An 18,787-nucleotide genomic window follows, 5' to 3' on the forward strand; every position below is an offset into this window, starting at 1 on the left:
TTTATTGAACGCGTGTGACTTTAGTATCAAGGGGGGGGGGGGGGGGGGGGTTATCATTTTTTAGGTTCTGCAAGGGGTCTTGTCTGTGCTTTTGCAAATGGGATTACTTTTACGAAATAAATTAATTTCAAAGATCCAGGGCCCAGTTGTTCAAAGCCCGATTAAGCTAATCCTGGGTTAACTTGAACTTTGATTTTAGTTCCATTACTAGACAATGAAGGTTTTTTCGAGAAGGTTTTGTTCTTCAGTTTTGACTTAAGACTTTCTTTGCCATTAGTTAAGATTAGCTTTGTAAGGCATTTTTAACGGGCGAAATAAAAACCTGAGTTAATTTTTAATCGAGGATTAGCATTAACCGGCTTTCGAACAACCGGGCCCAGATGGTGAAAATGGTCAACCTAGTTAGAAGAATATTGTCATAAACTTCATTGCTTTAATATTTCAAACTTTAATAAAAGACAAATCCAGATCAGCCTGTTGCAGTGTTTGATTTTGGCTGCATTTAATATCAAAATTAACAAAATATTTGTAAAGATGTTTTGAAATGCTGACAGGCCTAACACGACTCCTGCTGGTGTCGCCCATGTTTAGTACTTGACCTTTAGAGTTTGGCTCTTACGATTATGTCTTTTAAAGATTTTCCTCTCTTGTAGGATATAATTGGTGGAACCTGATAAATTTCTTTCAGCGAAGGTTGATTCTCAATTAAATGCCATTTACTCATTAACATGCTCTTTAGGTTTGGCACGGATGGATTGTGTTGTGTGACAAAGGGCAATATTTTCTTGCGCATTTTTTGTTTCTGACGAGGTGCCGACTTCCTGTCTGTAAATTGAACTCCTGCGCGCGCATGCGAGGACTTTATTGTACCCGCAAAAGTAATTTTAAGTCTCTCATATTTTCTTCAAAAAGAGTTTTTGTAGAATTGGTTCTTAAAAGTCTAAGGGCCTCGCCCTTGATAAAACCTTTCATGACGCTGATGGGGGGGGGGGGGGGGTCATCAATGAAATATTGAATTAAGAGGGGGAGGTACTTGCCATTTTTAGACCTGAGAAAGGAGGGCCTGGCAAAAATTTTCATCTATCAAAATATTTTTCCGTCCCCCCTCTACATAAATAATGAGCGGTCCTTAAACCACCACTTGCGATCTTAAGGCGTCCAGACTCGTTTCCGGCCATGGTTTGTCTGTTTACTGCTACAAGAGTTTTGCCGGGACCACATTTTTTTTAATTTCAAAATTTAAGGGATCAATAGGCTCATCATCACCTCTCAAAAACCAATACGTACACTACATGTATTTAAAAGGTCAAAAAACTAGTCGTTCCTCAGAGATAAAGGAATGTGAATAATTTATCAAACGACCAGTCACATATTGCGCCTTTGATCATTCTAATGTTAAAGGGCGCTATATAAGTAAATAAATTATTATGAAATTATTATATTAAGTTTCGACTTGAATTGATCTGAATTCAATTGTTCTGAATTGAATTGAATCGAATTGATCGGAGCTATTGAAAGTGAAAAGATGAGAAAACAAACTCGTAGCTACTAAAATAAAATAATACATTACTTGCTTAAGATAATTAACCGGAAGACAGCAAACCGGCAGTCCAAATCTTTGGGGTAATTTAAAATCTGATCAAGTTTAATACTGTGCCACTTGGACGGCCGTACAAGCAAATAAAGCTACCTACAGGAAAATACAATCTCAAAACGTCATTTCTTTATTCAGTCTCTTTCGAAATGCCGTTTTCATCAATGATGAAAATGTAACACTTACATTGTATCGCCACGTGTATTATCGTGATGAAGATATCTCAATGATTGTTTCATCCCTGAAAACATAGGCATGTTTCAGCGCTAATTCAAGCAAATCTTTAAACTGCAAGTCTTCATAAAGTAAATCAAACCTAGCTTTCCATTGTTAAATACAGGATGACCAGCAACAGTGCCTATGATCATACCATCGTTCATCCAGGAAATGTGAGATTTGGCACACGATAACTGGACGTGGACAACGTTAGTGTCACGCGTCACGCCACTTGCACTTTCTAACAGAGATGGATATTGTTTTGCACTTTCTTAATAGGGGTGGACACTTTTTTGATTAACATCCTTTTCCTTCATGAGAGATCGTTGGTTAGCATCATGGAGCATGGTTTGCATTTACATTTTGTGGAAAAATAATCGTTGTCTTACTATCGTTGGTTGGGTGCCCTCCCATCCCCCGATGACGGGGATGCTAGTCACAAGCGGTCCTTCCAAAACTGTAAGTATCTGGGCTGGCTCTGGTTTTGCGGCCTCTCATTTTTTTTTTTTTTTTGGTATTTTTATTGTAATCTTAACTCGAACTCCAACTCGAACTCCAACTCGAAGTCTAACTCGAAGTCCAACTCGAACTCGAACTCGAACTCGAACTCGAACCCAAACTCGATGATTCGGGATTCCCTTGTTTTCGACATATTACTTGAATCCGATTGGCTAATTACGCACGCTCCGCCGGTCCAGCTTTTTTCTATCTGTACCGGATTTGCCGGTCCAGCATTTTTGTTCGCCCTCGCTATCAGGCCTACTTGGAGAAAATTGTGAACTCAAAACAATGGTTGCATGTAAGCAGTCTTAAGGAAGAAGAAGTTTCTGTAAACAACAGGTATAGAATATGGATTCCGACGACAATAAGGGTCCCCTATACTTTTTCCGTGACGCGTGAATTGGTATTTTTGCTCTGCGTGAAGCGTGAATGAGGCTTTATTTTTCCTGTGATTCGTGAATCTATATTTTTCCGTCCTCGGGAAACAGGTTTTCCATTTTTTCGTGATCCGTGAAATATGCATTAACTTACGCGTGATTTGTGAACCAAAGACTTTTGCAGGAATAAATTTTCACTTTCTTTGGAGATTTTAGCGTCTTTAAAGCTTGTAAACTACCCCAAACTACTAGATGTAAAACCTGAGAACTGAGAACTAACCACAGCGACAGTGAACCAGGAGAGCCTAGAATCTAGTCTGTCACGATGTGTCGCACACGCCATTTCGATGCATCAAAATGGAAGGTTCTGCGGAAAAGGTGAGCTAATCTGCCGGTATCCACACTCTATCCAGCCTTTACTGATGTCTGCTCAGCTCAATAGGAGATAGCAAGGGATGACAGGCCTGCACGATTTCTAACAATGGAAACATTTTTGAAGTGTAACCTCTTTATATTTTTCCTCTGACAAGCATGTCTTTTAGAGATTTTCCTTTTTTAAAAGGAAATTAGTGGTGGCTTTTTGAAGATTTCTCGTAGGAAAGGCTGGTTTTGCATTAAGTGCCATTTTCCCATTAAAAGATGTTTGAGGTTGGGCACTGATGTTTGATATGCGATATTGTGTTACGAAAGGCAATATTTGTTTGGGGGAGTTGTCTTTTTGCTTCAATGCCGATGACCTTTCTGTAAATTTGACATCTGATAACCATTTTTTCAATCACATTATTTGTGTAGACTCTAGCAAGGAGTCGTGATTTAAATTTTTCAATAATATCCTCAAATGTTGTTTTAGAGGAGTTTGTTCGTAGGAGTCTTGGGGCCTTGCCCTTGACAAATCCTTTTTGGACTCCTGGTGCGGGTGGCTAGAGGAAAAATGCGTGTATTGAAAGGTTTCAGTCGGCTTGAAATGTGTTTTAATATGAACCGTTCTCTATCGTGTTTACCAGTGTCCCACAGAGAAAAAATATCATCAATGTAACATTTTCAAACTGTGGGTGTTACGACGCTCTGGCTAACAATTTGTGCAAGCAATGTGAGTGTGCAGGCAAGACCGCGGTTTCGAATCTGACGATTCTCGTCAGTTGCTGAATGAAGATTTGTTATGGGGAAAGGTAGAGTGTTTTATTATATATGTACTGAGATTTACTGCAAAATGAATATGTCAAATGAAAATGATGCGTTGCAGAGTACAAGCAATCTCATTGGTTGTACGATTTTTCTCATTAGTGAAAAATACCGTATGACCAATCACAAGCTACAGACGAAAGTTTTCACTAGTGACAAAAATCGTATCGGTTTTCCCGCCTTTCACTGACGGCGTCACCAGGCAAAAGGAAAACCATGGCGTCTTCTTAGAGCAATTCAAGGTTTGCAGATATAACTTCAGTAGAGGAATTTATTGAAGGACAAGAAAACGGAAACACCAGGAAGAAAACTGAACAGAATGTTGCTTTGCTTAAGGAATTTTTGAGGCTAAAAGACGAGTCAAGGCCTGTAGAAGAAATTCCCCCACACGAACTGAGTTCATTCATCCGCGAATTTATCATAACAGTAAGAAAGAAAGAAAACAACGAAGATTACGAACCCACTTCCTTGCGTGCTATGATGGCCAGTTTTGAACGGTATTTAAAGAAGAAGAATTACGGCAACAGCATTATGAGGGACGTCGAGTTTGAAAAAGCACGAACGGCATTAAAATCAAAACAAAGAGATCTCAAGAAGAAAGGCAAAGGCGATAAACCAAACGCTTCAGTTCCCCTCACAGAAGACGACATAAAACTGCTGTATGACAAAGGATTGTTAGGAAAGTCAACTGCTGAGGCTCTACTGAATACAGTTTGGTTCAACAGCACAGTCTATTTCGGTCTCCGTGGTTGTAAGGAACACAGAGACATTTGTTGGGGCGATGTGCAACTACGCCAAACTACAAATGGCGAGGAATCTTTAGAGTATACTGAGAGACAAACTAAGACTCGAACCGGAGAAAATCCCAGGGATGTCAGGCAAATAAAACCAAAAATGTTTTCGATTCAGGGAAGTGAAAGAGATCCCGTCACTGTTTACAAATTCTACGCGGAGAAAAGGCCGTCGGAAATGAACGACAACAACGCGCCATTTTATCTAGCAGTAAATAATTGTAAAAAAACAAGATTCTTCTAAACCATGGTTTAAAAAGTCAGCCGTTGGCGTGAACAAGCTGAATTAGTTAATGAAACAAATGGCAGAAAAAGACGGGCTGGGGCCCAATGTAAAGAACCACAGCGGTCGCAAAACAATGTTCCAAACTTTAACAAACAACGACATCCCAGCGACAGATATTATTCAACTGTCGGGACATAAAAATCTTCATAGTGTGACAAATTATTCTGTAGTTTCTGAAAGACAGCAAGTAAAAATGTCTCGTACTTTAAGTGAACTGATGTCCGAGAATGTGCATAGCCTAGAGAAAACTAATTCATCTCAAGTTGGAGAATGCTCCACTGATCCTTCAGCTAGCTCGGCGGTTCGCTCGGCGGCAGATCATCACCAACAAGCGATGTCGCTTTTCACGGGCGCTGTTATTCATGGAGGTCAATTCAGCATTTCTATTAACAGCCTCAATCAATCCCCGAAGTTGGCAATCCAAGAAGTTGAGGCGAAGTCTTCTCCAAAGAGGTACAAAAGGCTAAAAGTACTGGATCCTGACTCTGATTGGAATGCATGCATTACTATAATTAGTTTTACAAAACAGTCAACTTTTTCAAGTTTTATGTAGTTACGGTTTTGAACGGCGATATTTAAAGCTGAAAATTTTCATTGTCATTTAAAGTTAAAGAATTGTTTAAAAGTAGACTTTGTTCCACTTTCTTCAGGTCATTGAATAACTTTAATGTTGATATGAATTTTTGTACGTTCAGTTTGCTCGAATAAAATCATTCGCAACTCGTTGTGGTCTTTGTCTTGATTTCACCGTGCAATTGATAGTTGTTAACATTATTTTTTAATATCTCAGTACATATATAATAAAGAAATTACCTCAAGGTTGGTTCGCTTGTACGATTTTTATTCACTCGTTGTGAAGAATCGCAAACTCACTCGTTCGCTGCGCTCACTCGTTCGTTTGCGATTCTTCACAACTCGTGAATAAAAATCGTACGCACTCACCAACCATGAAGTAATCTCTATATACTCAATTCCGTTCCGTAGACAGTATGGCAGTTTTGGGTTTTTATAGCCACTAATGTAGGATGGTAGGATCGAAAATGGTGCATTCTGATTGGTTCGTTGCCAGCCAGTCAGATTGCTGGATAAGGACGATAAATCGTAGGTCCCGTCTCACAACCCTTGTTCATGATTACCTTGTGGGACGTTAAAGAACGCACACACTGTTCGCAAGAGTAGGGGACGTAGTTCCCGGTGTTGTGGTCTGGCCTTCTATCTTTCACACTCATGCTTGGGTTAAGTGGGTGGGTGGGTGGGTGAGATCGAATATGGACCGATAGCGGCTGCCAGAGGCGCCTTCACATGCTGACATCCGATCTCACCCCACAGAAATGTAAACCGCCATGAGACTTGGTGATATGTGCGGTATATAAGAATTCATTCATTCATTCATTCATTTAGATCCGATGTGGGCTCAAGCTATGGGTTGTGTTTTGTAAGAGGTATCAAGTGGGATTTTTTGTAATTTTTGTTGTACTTTTTTAATTTTTTTTTCAGTCTAGTAAAATAAAAATACACAATGGGGTAGGTTTCTACCCACGGTGTTAACAGAACATGCCAAGTGTGTAATATGCGTGTAATTTGGGCAAGTGAGGAAAGGGAAGAAGCAATTGAAGGTGACAAGTATAGTGATGAAAGTGGTACTGACCCTGACAGTGATCTAAGTGATGATGAACTACTCGCTCAAGACACAATATCTCCATCAATAAGAAGTATGGCGTATATAACTGTTTTTATCTGTAGTGGTTCTGGATGAAATGCAATACATGTATTTCGAGATTGAGGTAGAAGTCGAAATGAGTGGAAGTAACTAAACTAGCCGAACTACAGTAACGGATAGTTATCCTACGCTCTTTATACTACTGACAAAGTTTTTTCAATTACCCAAGCCACAAAAGATCTAGACATCGACGAGCCGACAGAGTCCGAAATTACCAAAAGATGGCCATGTGCAACTATATCTACTGTAGCACATTTCAGTAATGTCAGGTAAAATGTTTAAATACATTTTTGTAATGATCGTATTTGTATGTTTTGCGAAACGTGAATAGTATTTGTATTTTTTTGTGAAACATGATTTAGCCGTAGCATTTTTACGTGAAACGTGATTGCTTACTTTTTTCTGTGAACGTAAAGGTGTTTTTTGCATTTTTCGTGATGCGTGAAAAGGCAAATTACTTATGCGTGAAACTGTTTTCAGAAGAGGTATAGGGGACCCTCGACAATGGACACTGAAAGTGAATTTTACTATCCCGAGGAAGAAGGCCAGAGCGAAACCGAATCTATGAATTTTGACGAAGGGGCACGAGATGAGCAAGTAAATAAAATCCATGGTTTTATCTACTCACTTCACCGTGACAACACAAAGAAGAAGACTGCCTACAATTTAAACATTTGGTTAAGATTCAGGTACGTCGGCTGGAGTGACAAGAGACCTAGGAAACATTTCTCCAAAAGAACTGAACATTCTGCTTTGCAGATTTTTCATGGACATCCGTAAAAAAGGTGGTGGAGTAAATGAGCCAGTTTCACTGACATCTTTCCAAAGAAGCTTTCAGCACTACTTAAATGATAGGAGCTCTAAGGTTAATATTTGGAAAAAATAAGAGTTTTCATAATCCACGGAGGTCCTTACAGTTCGCAAGCGAGACTCGGACGTTAGCAACGCTAAGGGAAATCGTCTGCAAGCTGCACGCGAGTTGACCGAAGCTCAGTGAAGAAAGCGTCCTATTGCAAACAGGCCAGTTCGGAAAAGACGGCCCTGAAGTTCTCCAGCGCTCTTTCCACTTTGGATTTAGAGCACGAGATGAGAGCCATAGACTCAAATGCGGAGATATCGGCGCCGGAAAGTGATCCTCTCACTGGCAAGCACGTCCTTGTTTGGAAAGCTGACGAGGATCCAAAACTCAGCATGGAGACGGCCACCACAGAGCTTTTAACCCAAGAGCTTACGCGACTGAAAATGAACGCTGTCCGGTTCGTCTGTTCCTGAAGTTCGCCTATCATAGTCCTGATGAAATGAAGACATCCGCCTCACCTTTCTTTCTGGCCATAAACCAAAAGAGAAAGCCTGATATTCTCTCAGGAAAAACAAGCGGCGAGGAATGCAGGTTTTCCCGAAAATTTAACAAATCACTGTGCGAAAAACGTGCATTTCCAGGCTGATGGCTACAGAGATCACAACAAATTACGTTGAAAGCTTAGACTCTTACAGAACCGCCTCATATGAGCATCAGCGCAAAATTTTCTTGCTGTTGAGCATAGGCACAAAAACGACACCGTTCTCATCGAAAGCAATACCAACGTGGCAGCCATTCAGAAAGAAGGAAGACAAGTACCCACCTCCATTTAGTGAGGAGTATATATCTCGGGTCTTTTTGCCGGTTCTAGTATCAAAAGTATTAAAGAATGCATGCCTTCAATTTCTCGTTCAACCACGCACCTGGCTGCAGTGACGATGGATAAGATCATTCACAGAAAGCTCTGATGTCATAACCATGAAAACGTCACGCTTAGTAATTTCATCAACTGTTTAATAATGATATGACTTGGTTTTACCACATTTATTCTCCAGAATACGGTTTGAGAGGGTTATTTTCACGGCAAAGTTTTACGTAAACACTTTCTCATTATAACGATGCAAAGAAGTTCTTAGCTCAAAAGCTTCCTATGAAGCCGTTAGATTATGTAGATCGTTGATGGTCAGTCTTTTATCCGATATCTGTTCTTCACTATTTAAGGTGTATAGACTCTATATTACTCGTGTTATCGGACGTCAGAATGTATTAATTATAAACTAGTAGACTTAGGGCGAACGTAGAATAAATAAAAATATGCCACGTGATGTCCTTTATTCAATCCTGGCTAAAAACACGAAGAGTGGTATTGCATGGATAAATTATCTAAGAGGCACCATCATTAATATTACCGATTCATATTTGTTATTTTACAATGTGTGCTGTGATAATTTCAAGTAGGCACTGGACAGAATAAGCATAATTTATGTAACAGAAAAACACAAAGAATTTTCTGACAAAACTAGGTATAAAGAGCGAATAATGTATATATTTCTTATCGCTTTCTTTTCGTTAGGGTGCCCAGAGCTCTGTCAGTGTACCCACTTGAAAGACACCTATTCTCCGTTACTGGTTTCCTGTGCAGGAAAAAAATTGAAGCGATTTCCTGGGAAATTGCCGTTGGCTACTTTGGCATTGTAAGTCTTTGCTTAGTTTATTCAAATTTACCAAATGTCAATATCCTCCTTTTATTAATATTTATGAAGTGATTACACAAGAGACCAAACATCATGCTATTCACGTCAGTGTAAGTAACTCATCACTGATCACCCATGGGTCTTTTCCATTTTGGAAATGGGACAAACCGAATGCAACGTTTGTATGGGAATAACCTGAAATTATGAAGTCAAGTAAGTACATTTGAACAAATTATTAATTGGAGCTTACAACACTAACTACAGTATAACCTTAACCATATCTAGACCGGGCGGGCGGATTGTGCCTATGGTGACTTTGAACCTGGGTATCTTTATAAAAATTTGAGCAAACGCCGTGAAACTTTAGGACTTTTTCAGAAATTAATCTGAAAAATGTAATGTTTGGTCGGTAACTGTTCAAGACTTTGATGTTACCATGGCGACCAATTTTTGACAGGCAGTTTTTTTCAGAAAATAGAAAATCCCCTTTTAGAATGAAGAAAGATCACTTTTTTCCTGTAATTCTTATGTTTTTAGCTCAAAATAGTGTTCCTGTATTGATTTTGATTACTTCTCGCCCAATTTCGGCGCTTCAGTGAAGTTTTGGGAAAATCCAGAAATCCTAGATGGTTAGTCTGAAATGCCAGCCGTCTCCTCCCACTACTAGATGGTCGCCATTTCGCAATTATGACCTTACTGCCACATGATATGACGTATCGGGTCCTCGAAGGAAACATCTTTAAGCGTACTATCTATCCTCGAAGTCTCACCGTCATAGCTTTTATACTTGCAAAGTTATAGAGGGGACACAATCAGCCCCCTCACCCAACATCCCCCATCCGGACCCATAATTCATTCGTAATTTCAATTATTTATTTATATATGTATGTTGTTTCTGTTGACTGTTGTTCACTGATATGAAATGAAATCGCTATTTAACAAGCCCTCAGCAACCTTTATAAATATAAATATTCTAATAGTTATTGAATTGAAAGATCCATTTAGGAAACCACCTGCTTACTATCTGTCAAAAAAAGTCACCTGCTTGATTATTATTATTATTATAATTATCATCATCATCATCATCATCATCATCATCATCATCATTATTATTATTATTATTATTATTATTTTATTTTATTTTATTTTTTTTTTTTGGACAGGGATTTGTCTGACAACAACCTACAGGATTTGCGTCAAGAGATTCTAAACACTACTGTTCAGTTACGCTTCCTGTAAGTTCCAGTATGATCTTATATCGCTTCAACAAGTATTAAATTGAGTTCATTTTATTTTACCAGCGAGATTGCTAACTTAATAATTTTCCTGTTTCAAATGACAAATGCAGTTTCGGAGTTCTCGGCACTGCTTTTCCTTTCCTCGATTGGATAGTTTCAATCAGGGCTATTTCTTGATGACTGAAAGCAAATATCGTGAACTGTTATTTCAAGAGGGGGGACTGGATATTTTGATTGGAGGAACTCATCAATAGCGGTAGCCTGCCAATACAGAAATGTAAATATAATATATGGACATTTGTGGACACACAGAACGGTGCTCGTGCGGAACTGGAGAAAAATGTTATGTTTGATTGGCAAGACTACATGGAAATAATGTGATGGAATATGTTAAACATATTCCATCTCCTTTTTTCCATTGCACATATGCCACACATTGACATCTCATTCCTAGCAGTATGCAGGATGTTTGTCCCATGAAACTAGTTTAATGGCCTTATCTCCCACGAGTCTCCGGTAGCTCAGTGGTAGACCATCCGAACTAGTAATCGGAAGGTCTTAGGTTCGACTCCTGATAGGAGCACTCCGTTATTTTCTCCGAGTATGCCTGTGTCATTTACTGATTAATACATGCATCTTCTCAATATTGTTCTTATTATGAATCTGACCTACACATTTATAAATTTATTCATTATCAGCGATATCTATAATCATTCCAATTGCTCAGCTCTGATTCGTTACTTGCCTGATTCCAGCGACATTATTTACCAAGAAATCCCAACGATTACCATCATATAGAAACTAGTCAATGAATCTTTTGACCACTTTTGTCAGTTGTTCATTTCAAAAATGTTTCAACAATTAGAAAAACTGTCAAAAAGGTGTACTTATATCAGAAGCCCGTTGAAGGCATCACTTCACTATTCCTAAACACTCCGTATTCAGCTGCTTCAAACCAGCATTTTAATTTTAAAAAGTTCTTTTAATTGTAAACCTCAATAGCTCAGCAAGGATTACAATTTTGTGGTGGCCGCAAAGCACAAAAATAAGAAGGCATGTTTGCAGGAAAGTTAAGCCTGTCAGAAGTTAAATTACGGATCTTTCGACTCAGTAACAAATTAGTTTTGTTTGTAGCCGCAGATTTTAAACTTTAGTTACATATTGTACGTTGGCTAAGTTATCACAATTTATTGGTAGAAACTTGGCCGGAAACCATCTTCTGGGCTTGTCTCAAGAGGCGTTTAAAAGTCACTCTCTGCTGGATTATCTGTAAGTAGCAGCTGCATTATGCTGCAGAGGTAAAATTCAATCGCTCTCGACTCATACGCCTCTTTGTGGTACCTCAAAACAGTACAAATTACACCCTTAAAAAGAAAAGAAGTCTCTAACAACCTGAGGTAACAACAACGTTCACTGGGGAGCATTTCAAAAGAAATTGACCTTAAAAAAATGGCCAAATATCAACTCTCTTGGGTATCCGGGCTCTCTAACATTGTTGTTAAGTACAGTGCACCCTTTGCAGTGCACCCCGGGATGGTAAGCGTGACTCAGTTTTCTGAAGGACTGGGTGCTCACTAATGCAAACCTTTTTTGCGTTGCTTATGAAAATGTGAAAATCAGATCTTAGCAAGTGCTATTGGAATCTAAAAGGAAAATAAGGAGTAACGACGCATTTTTCAGAGAGATTTAGGACTTAACTGGGAAAAATTACAAACTTCGTTATGTGTTTTTAAGCTTTTTGCAACTCTTGTTGGAACAAAATTCGAGCTTCCGTTAACAATTTAATCGTCACTTGTCCAGGACTCTAAAACTTGTGCCACCAGTCTGATTGCTGTAGCAGGAATGCCTTCCAAAGAAACTACGATCACTCACTGGTGTTGGTTTGCAGTTTTGGACTGCTGCTTTCACCTTTCATTACTGAGAGACAACTCAATTAGAGTCACAGGAGAGGGTAATATCAGGTTAATACAAAAATGTTCCTTCCTTCTCACCCTCCCGGATTTGTAATGAAATAAGTGGGTGTAAAACTTCGCATTGTTACCAGCTCCGCGGGACTACAAATCTTGTTCTTCCTCCTTTCGCCCGATGTCTTTGAGATTTTAACACATTGAGTAATTAGGCCTTGCTAAAAATGTGCTCAGTTAAAATATTCCTGTCAAAAAATGTCAAAATGGATTTAAATCTGGCATTTCCATGGCATTGTACAGGATGTTCACATTGACTTGACAATAAAGAGGTAGTTAGAGATTTTATGCAATTTTGACTATTTCAAACTCTCATTTTTTAGGCTACTAGAAAACAACGAGTTGCAACAGTTACCTGCAAGAATTTGGGAACAAAATCCTCAGTTGATTGGACTGTAAGTACGACTTTCCTTCTGTGTACGCTGACTAAACCACACTTGTCCTATTCAAATTAGATGCCAGCCGGTGGCAAACAGAGCAAACCCGGCCCAAGCGAAATTCTAACAGCTATAACATAAGGGTTTGGAAAACAATACTAAAAATTTGTTACTATTTTGTGACGTCTTCTCAGGAAGGGAGGACCCTTCGCATTTACTAATTTTTCCAAAGGAAGGGCAAGCGAAAAATGATTTTGGAAGGCCTACACTACTCTTACTCTACCGTCTGGGCTTTTTGTGCGGGTTAATGTGATAATTTAGAGGATCTGCATGATAGACGTAAGCCCTGTGCTAAACCGTCGCATGTGTTTCTGTGATGCGAGTTCAGTGGATCTGTTTATGTGATCTCTTGTTGATTCTTTTAAGCTGCTGTGGTTCTAATGCTGTATGAGGCATTGTAACTGGATTCAACTGAGTTCGTTGCAGGAATTTGTGTTGACATTTATGTAATGATAGGATCTGGAGCATCGTTTGGACCGAAAATAACCTTTACTGTGACAGTTTTTGTGCTGCCACGCCTGACCATTTGTAACTGTTGCAAAATGTTTCTTATCATGGCGATGAGTTTTTTGACAATCTTTTTTTTTTTTTTTTCATTTTTATAACGGCTGAAACTTCAGTATAAAGTTAAGTAGTTGGCAGTGATGTCTCAGGGAAGCCAAACAAATTTCTTTCGTAATTTTTTTAGACCGGTTTGTTGACAGTATTGAATTTGCAAGTTCTTTATGTCGATCCTCCTTGGACATCATCAGTTGCCCGGAAAGAATTAAATTCTGAGTTTATCTTTAGACAACGTCAGGTTTCTTCCCAGAATACAGCTGAAGTATTGTTTATTTTTCGTTCTATTTATCTTTACATGCAAACACTATGGTTTGAAATTTTTTTGATATTTATTCATTTCAAAACTACAGAAGTTTTCTTGTTTGCATATTTAGTTTCCCATATAGATCTGGAAATCGTAATATTTACGATTTATTGACTTCGAGTTATTTTTAGTTTATCGTCGTCATGTATCGGAGAAGGATACCTATTAGCCGGTTGAAGAAGTGAAGTATAGTCTCTCAAAAACTATTATCGAAACACATTCCCGAAGTAGAGCTCGTGAGTTTTATTCGAGATCCAGGGTTGTGGTTGGGGGGAGACTGGAGCAACGTAACGGATGTAGCCAGAGAAAAGCCCTCAGAGTAAAGCAAAAACAAATAAACCGACTAAGTAAGATTCAAAATGGAGCCAAATCGGTATATTTTATATGGCGAATTCCCTCACCACTGATGTTTCTGTTATGTGCACGGTTAGAACAAGTTTTTTGAACAGAAAATTACCTTTATTGGCTTTATCTTTATCTCTCATGTTACAGGTATCTACACAAGAACCAGTTACAGAATTTACCACAGGATGTTTTTTATCAAAATACTATGTTGAAATATCTGTAAGTAGTTTGAATTCCCAAATATTTTACAATTATTCACCAAAGTGGAAGTGAATAGTGATGTAATAAATCAAACACGAGAAGGTGTGTTTCATCAGATATCCAAACACTGAGAAGTAGGTTGAGTGTTTGATATGGCTTCTCAAATGATCAATAATTCTTGGAGAAATTCAAAGCCAAAGTTGGCAAGATTTTATGGTAATTAGGATCACATATCCAAACCACGGTCACGGTAATGATTTTCTTTGTTTTCTCTTCATGAATTATTAATGAGTTTGAGAAGCGGCGAGGTAAATATCCATCACTTTCACCGACACTGAGCCACGCGGTAAGTGATTTCTTATTGTAGAAAGTTCCGTCTCGCTTTCTTGCAGAGAAATAAAACTTTTGGAGACACTTGTTTAGTTCCTACAGTGTCATTTCTTCAATTTTTCTATGAAATTCGTCTTGTGTGGAAACCATGCTTAAAAATATTAGATGTTTCATTGTTTTCATTGTAATTTTAGTGCTCGGCAGTTTTCGTAAACAAGGGATTGTATTTTCATTTTTCTCCTTAAAATATGAGGTTGAAAAGACTAAATAAGTTACCATTTAAACCAAACTTTGTTGCCATTTATGTATTTTTTTTGTGAAGAGCCGCCTCGTTTATCGAAATAATTTCCTCTTAAGTAACCATAGCGAAACGGGAAGCCATCTTGTTTCTCTTCGGCTGCTCGGAGGTGAATAGTATTTGGCTAATCACCTCCGAGTTAGCTAATCAGCGCGCGCGAAAAGTGCTATTCACTTGTGTGGTATATACTAATACATCATATAAAAAGTGCTATGAAAGAAATTTGTAGTTGATAATATAGTAATAATGGACTTTTATGACTTATCTCCAGTAAAATGATCTCTAACAGATCTCCCGAAACCATTAAAGTTTGATCCCCTCATCCCATACAAAAAACCTATTGGTCATCCCTACGTCGTCTCTACAGTTTCTCTTGAAACAGATGTAAGACATTTTATCTTCCACATGAATCCATATACTGACAGCTGCGTAATAAAGCTATACATAGGGGTTTGTGTGTATATACGATAATAATAATATTTAAAAACTTAGCCTTTATTAATTAAAAGTGACGTTGAAGGTTTTTGAAACAACCCAAAATGAATTCAGGAGAACAATCAAGAATATTAACACGACGGTGAACTTTGCTGTAAATTAGCGCTTCTTCACTCGCGATACCCCAATGGACCTTCACCCCCTGCTTCAGTAACGGTTTAACGTTAATGAATTTTTTGTTATTCAACATTTCGCTTTGGAAAAATGCAAGCAATAACATTGACGCACTGGACAGTAAGCTCATCATAGAAACCAGAAATTCCTGCCAATGGAAGGCATGTTTGATAATTTTCATGAACCACTGGGTTACAGCAATCAAACCAATGACAGGACCTTGACAATCTATCTCTTCAACACTATAACATAAGCAAAAGAAACAATATTCACTTGTTGAACATCGGCCTACGCCAAGTACCAGGCGAAACTTTAATAAATATCGCATTACTGACATACCAGCATTACTTAAAGAGATATCTTTAACCTTAATGCACAGCAATTTAGAGACACGAAAAAGACCCGCATATCAGACTAACGACACAAATAAGAAACGAATGTTCGCGTGAGAGACGGAAGCGATGTTGAAAAACTGAGCAACCCTGATAACGGTGCACAGATCCAAAGGCTTCTTGGGATGAACAGGCTTAGCTAACTTCCTCTTAGCACGTTCAGCGGCTGCAATAACTGTCGGACGCTACGATGCGGACTCCAAACCGGCAACCTTGTCAACCTCGTTCCCAGGGTCTCTCCTCTTCACGTCCCAGGGAGCTCCCTGGGACGTGAAGAGGAGAGACTCTGGGAACGAGGTTGCAACCTTGTGTCCCCAGCGAATACCGTAAGGCGTGAAGTCGATGACAGAACACCCAACGCCTCTGAAGGAAGCAGCTTCGGTAAAATCCTAAAGATATAAGGCGACAGAACAAGGCTGCGCGGGAAGGTGAGGAACTTCTGCCTTTGACTGGAACCACTGGTGGCAACGACTCCAAGCTGAAGAGTACCTACAATGGAAGACAAAAAAACTTGGAACGGTTATGGAAAACCTTCCTTCCACATCCTTAACTTATCAAAGAATCAGATGTAGCATAATATGCACTTCTATAACCACGTGTATATCGCGAATGGCCCTCACCTCCCCCCTCCAAACAAGGGATGAAGAAACACTTTTAGGACAGGGTAAAGTGTACAGGGCTGCACAAACTACAACATTGCTTGGGGGCGAGGGGGAAAGGGGGAGAAATTAAGGTAAATCATATTAATTATCCTAAGAGTTTTGTGTCCCATTGCCGTCTGAATACTGCCTAACGCACAAAAGTACTAATGACGTTTTGTAAAATAGAAAAAAAGAAAGACCATAATAGGACAAGGAACTGTTATTTACAATGTGAAAGGATATATCGCGTGACCAAAAGTAATGTTTGCGCGCGCTTTTGCAGAGTTCGAAAACGCTATCGACTGTGACGTTGTTCAACTTTCCATGAAAATTTACTCTTCGTCTGGTTTGTGAATAATTACACGTACACGCAAGTATGGTCTTCATCCAACAAATCGCAGCGGAGAAAAGGACTTTGGCCTGGTACCTGAGAACATACAGTAAATTTTCTTTCCAAAGAATCGCTGAGGAATGTGGAATATCAAAATCGTCTGCGCACCGAATTTGCAGTAATGAGTTTGGAAATGGAAGTGTGGCGAGGATACCAAGTGACAAGAAGCGGGGAAGACCACGAAATGTAGGCGAAGGAAAGATGCGGTTACTGATTCGTACCTTAAAGACGGAATAATGTACATGTTACTGTGAGAAGCTTAGTGGAAGAGAGTAGTTTTAGTTTTCAAGTGGCCAGTAGGAGGACGTATTGGCGCTATTTGAATGAACTTGGATACTATTATTTTTCGGCGCGGAGAAAGGGGATTCTTAGTGACAATGATAAAAATGTGCGACTGCAATTTGCGCGTAACAAGAAGCAAGAGCTGATTCAAAATCCTGATTTCTGGAAAAATATAATTTCCTTTTACTTGGTCGGGGTATAGTTTGTGCACATGTACAAGTATAACGCGGAAAGTGGTGCGGCCGCTAACAGAGCCAGAGTGTGGCGAAAACGAGAGGAAGGGCTTCAAGTTACAGCCAAAGGATGTAAAGATTTAGCGGGTGGACGGCGTCGTTGTCTTCTTTCGTGACGTAACGGTACGCGCTGTAGTACGTGGTGTGATTATCGCTGAAGTTCACCTTTATCCCGAAGTTCTCTTCTAACGGCTTTCGTACTTGAAACCACCGGAACCTCTTTTCCAGTTTGATCGCCATGTGATAATGGTATAGATTCATCTTCTGCCCATTTTCGGCATTATCTGTGTTGTGATGAGCCTCAATACACGTTACCCACTGTACAACTCTAACGCCAAAATTCTGCCAAGCTTGTAACACAGCATTGGAAAAACTCGGCAGTTTAGAAGGAAACTTAGCAAAATCAGCTCGACTATATGTAATTAGAGGGTATATTATAGGGGGTCGTACATTCCTTAAACCGCCATATTTTGTTCCTTCTAAACCGCAAACCGCTTTCGTTTTCTTCTAAAAACCGACACCGCCCTACAAATAGGACGATTATCCTCATAACCGATCTTTTAACAGCACGTAGCAAATTCTTTGCGATGTGTTAGCTCAATAATCTATTTCTCCTCACAAAGACCACAAGATCTTAAGTGTCATTGTCTGAGAAAGTGTTCCAGGGACCAAAACTTGTGGTCAACCGATTTGGCTGAAACTTGGCACAGAAGTTGGTTGCCATGAGATATTTGAAAAGCCAATTTGGCTCACTTCTCTCACTTTAAGTTTTAGAGTTTCAGGGGGGGTCTCATTTTTTGCCCTTTGAGCACAAAAAATCCAGCCTTTCAGGGGTCATTTTGAAAGTGCCATAAAACCCAACTGGTAAATTGTGCTGCCAAATGAATTTGACCATGAATATTACTATAATAGAGCTTTCATTTCATGCATGTAACTTTGCCCTCAAGGTATTGGACAGAGAGGAGCCTGGGGCTAGAGTTAAGCCAAAATTAATGTCAAAATTACAACTCAAAATTGCCATTTTTCAAAAACTCAGTGTATCTACCTGCCTTCTTGCATAACATCCGTACCTAAACCATTATTTACTTTAGTGACCCAACTATCAAAATCAGTTGAGAAAAATTTGGCTTATCACGGTTTGTTGAATTTTTTTCACAAACACTCCATGCCTCTATAAGGTCATGCAAAATGGAATTTTGAGCATAACTCACGCCATAAACAAACCAAATTGTTGACATGAAGCCCTTATTCTGTATTTGGTCAGTGAAAATGAATTGCTAAAGCAAAATCAGTTTAATTGTTTAGAAATACTCTGATTCTTACCTTACAATTGCTCTTAAAGGCCTTTGATTAGCACAACAAATACCCTGATTTAGCAAAACAAGGTTTAGTTTGTACTTT

At 39.1% G+C, this 18,787-nt stretch overlaps 1 protein-coding gene and 1 pseudogene across 3 annotated transcripts in view; both read left to right on the top strand.

Annotated features, from left to right (window-relative positions):
• Positions 1 to 18,787, top strand: part of LOC146489148 (uncharacterized) — a 265,653-nt gene that overhangs the window by 140,477 nt on the left and 106,389 nt on the right. The window lies entirely within an intron of this gene.
• LOC146489153 (uncharacterized) lies at positions 4,087 to 4,911 on the top strand (annotated as a pseudogene).

This window comes from Pavona decussata, unplaced genomic scaffold (assembly GCF_977016875.1).
Source record: "Pavona decussata unplaced genomic scaffold, jaPavDecu1.1 SCAFFOLD_6, whole genome shotgun sequence".
Taxonomy (NCBI): domain Eukaryota; kingdom Metazoa; phylum Cnidaria; class Anthozoa; order Scleractinia; family Agariciidae; genus Pavona; species Pavona decussata.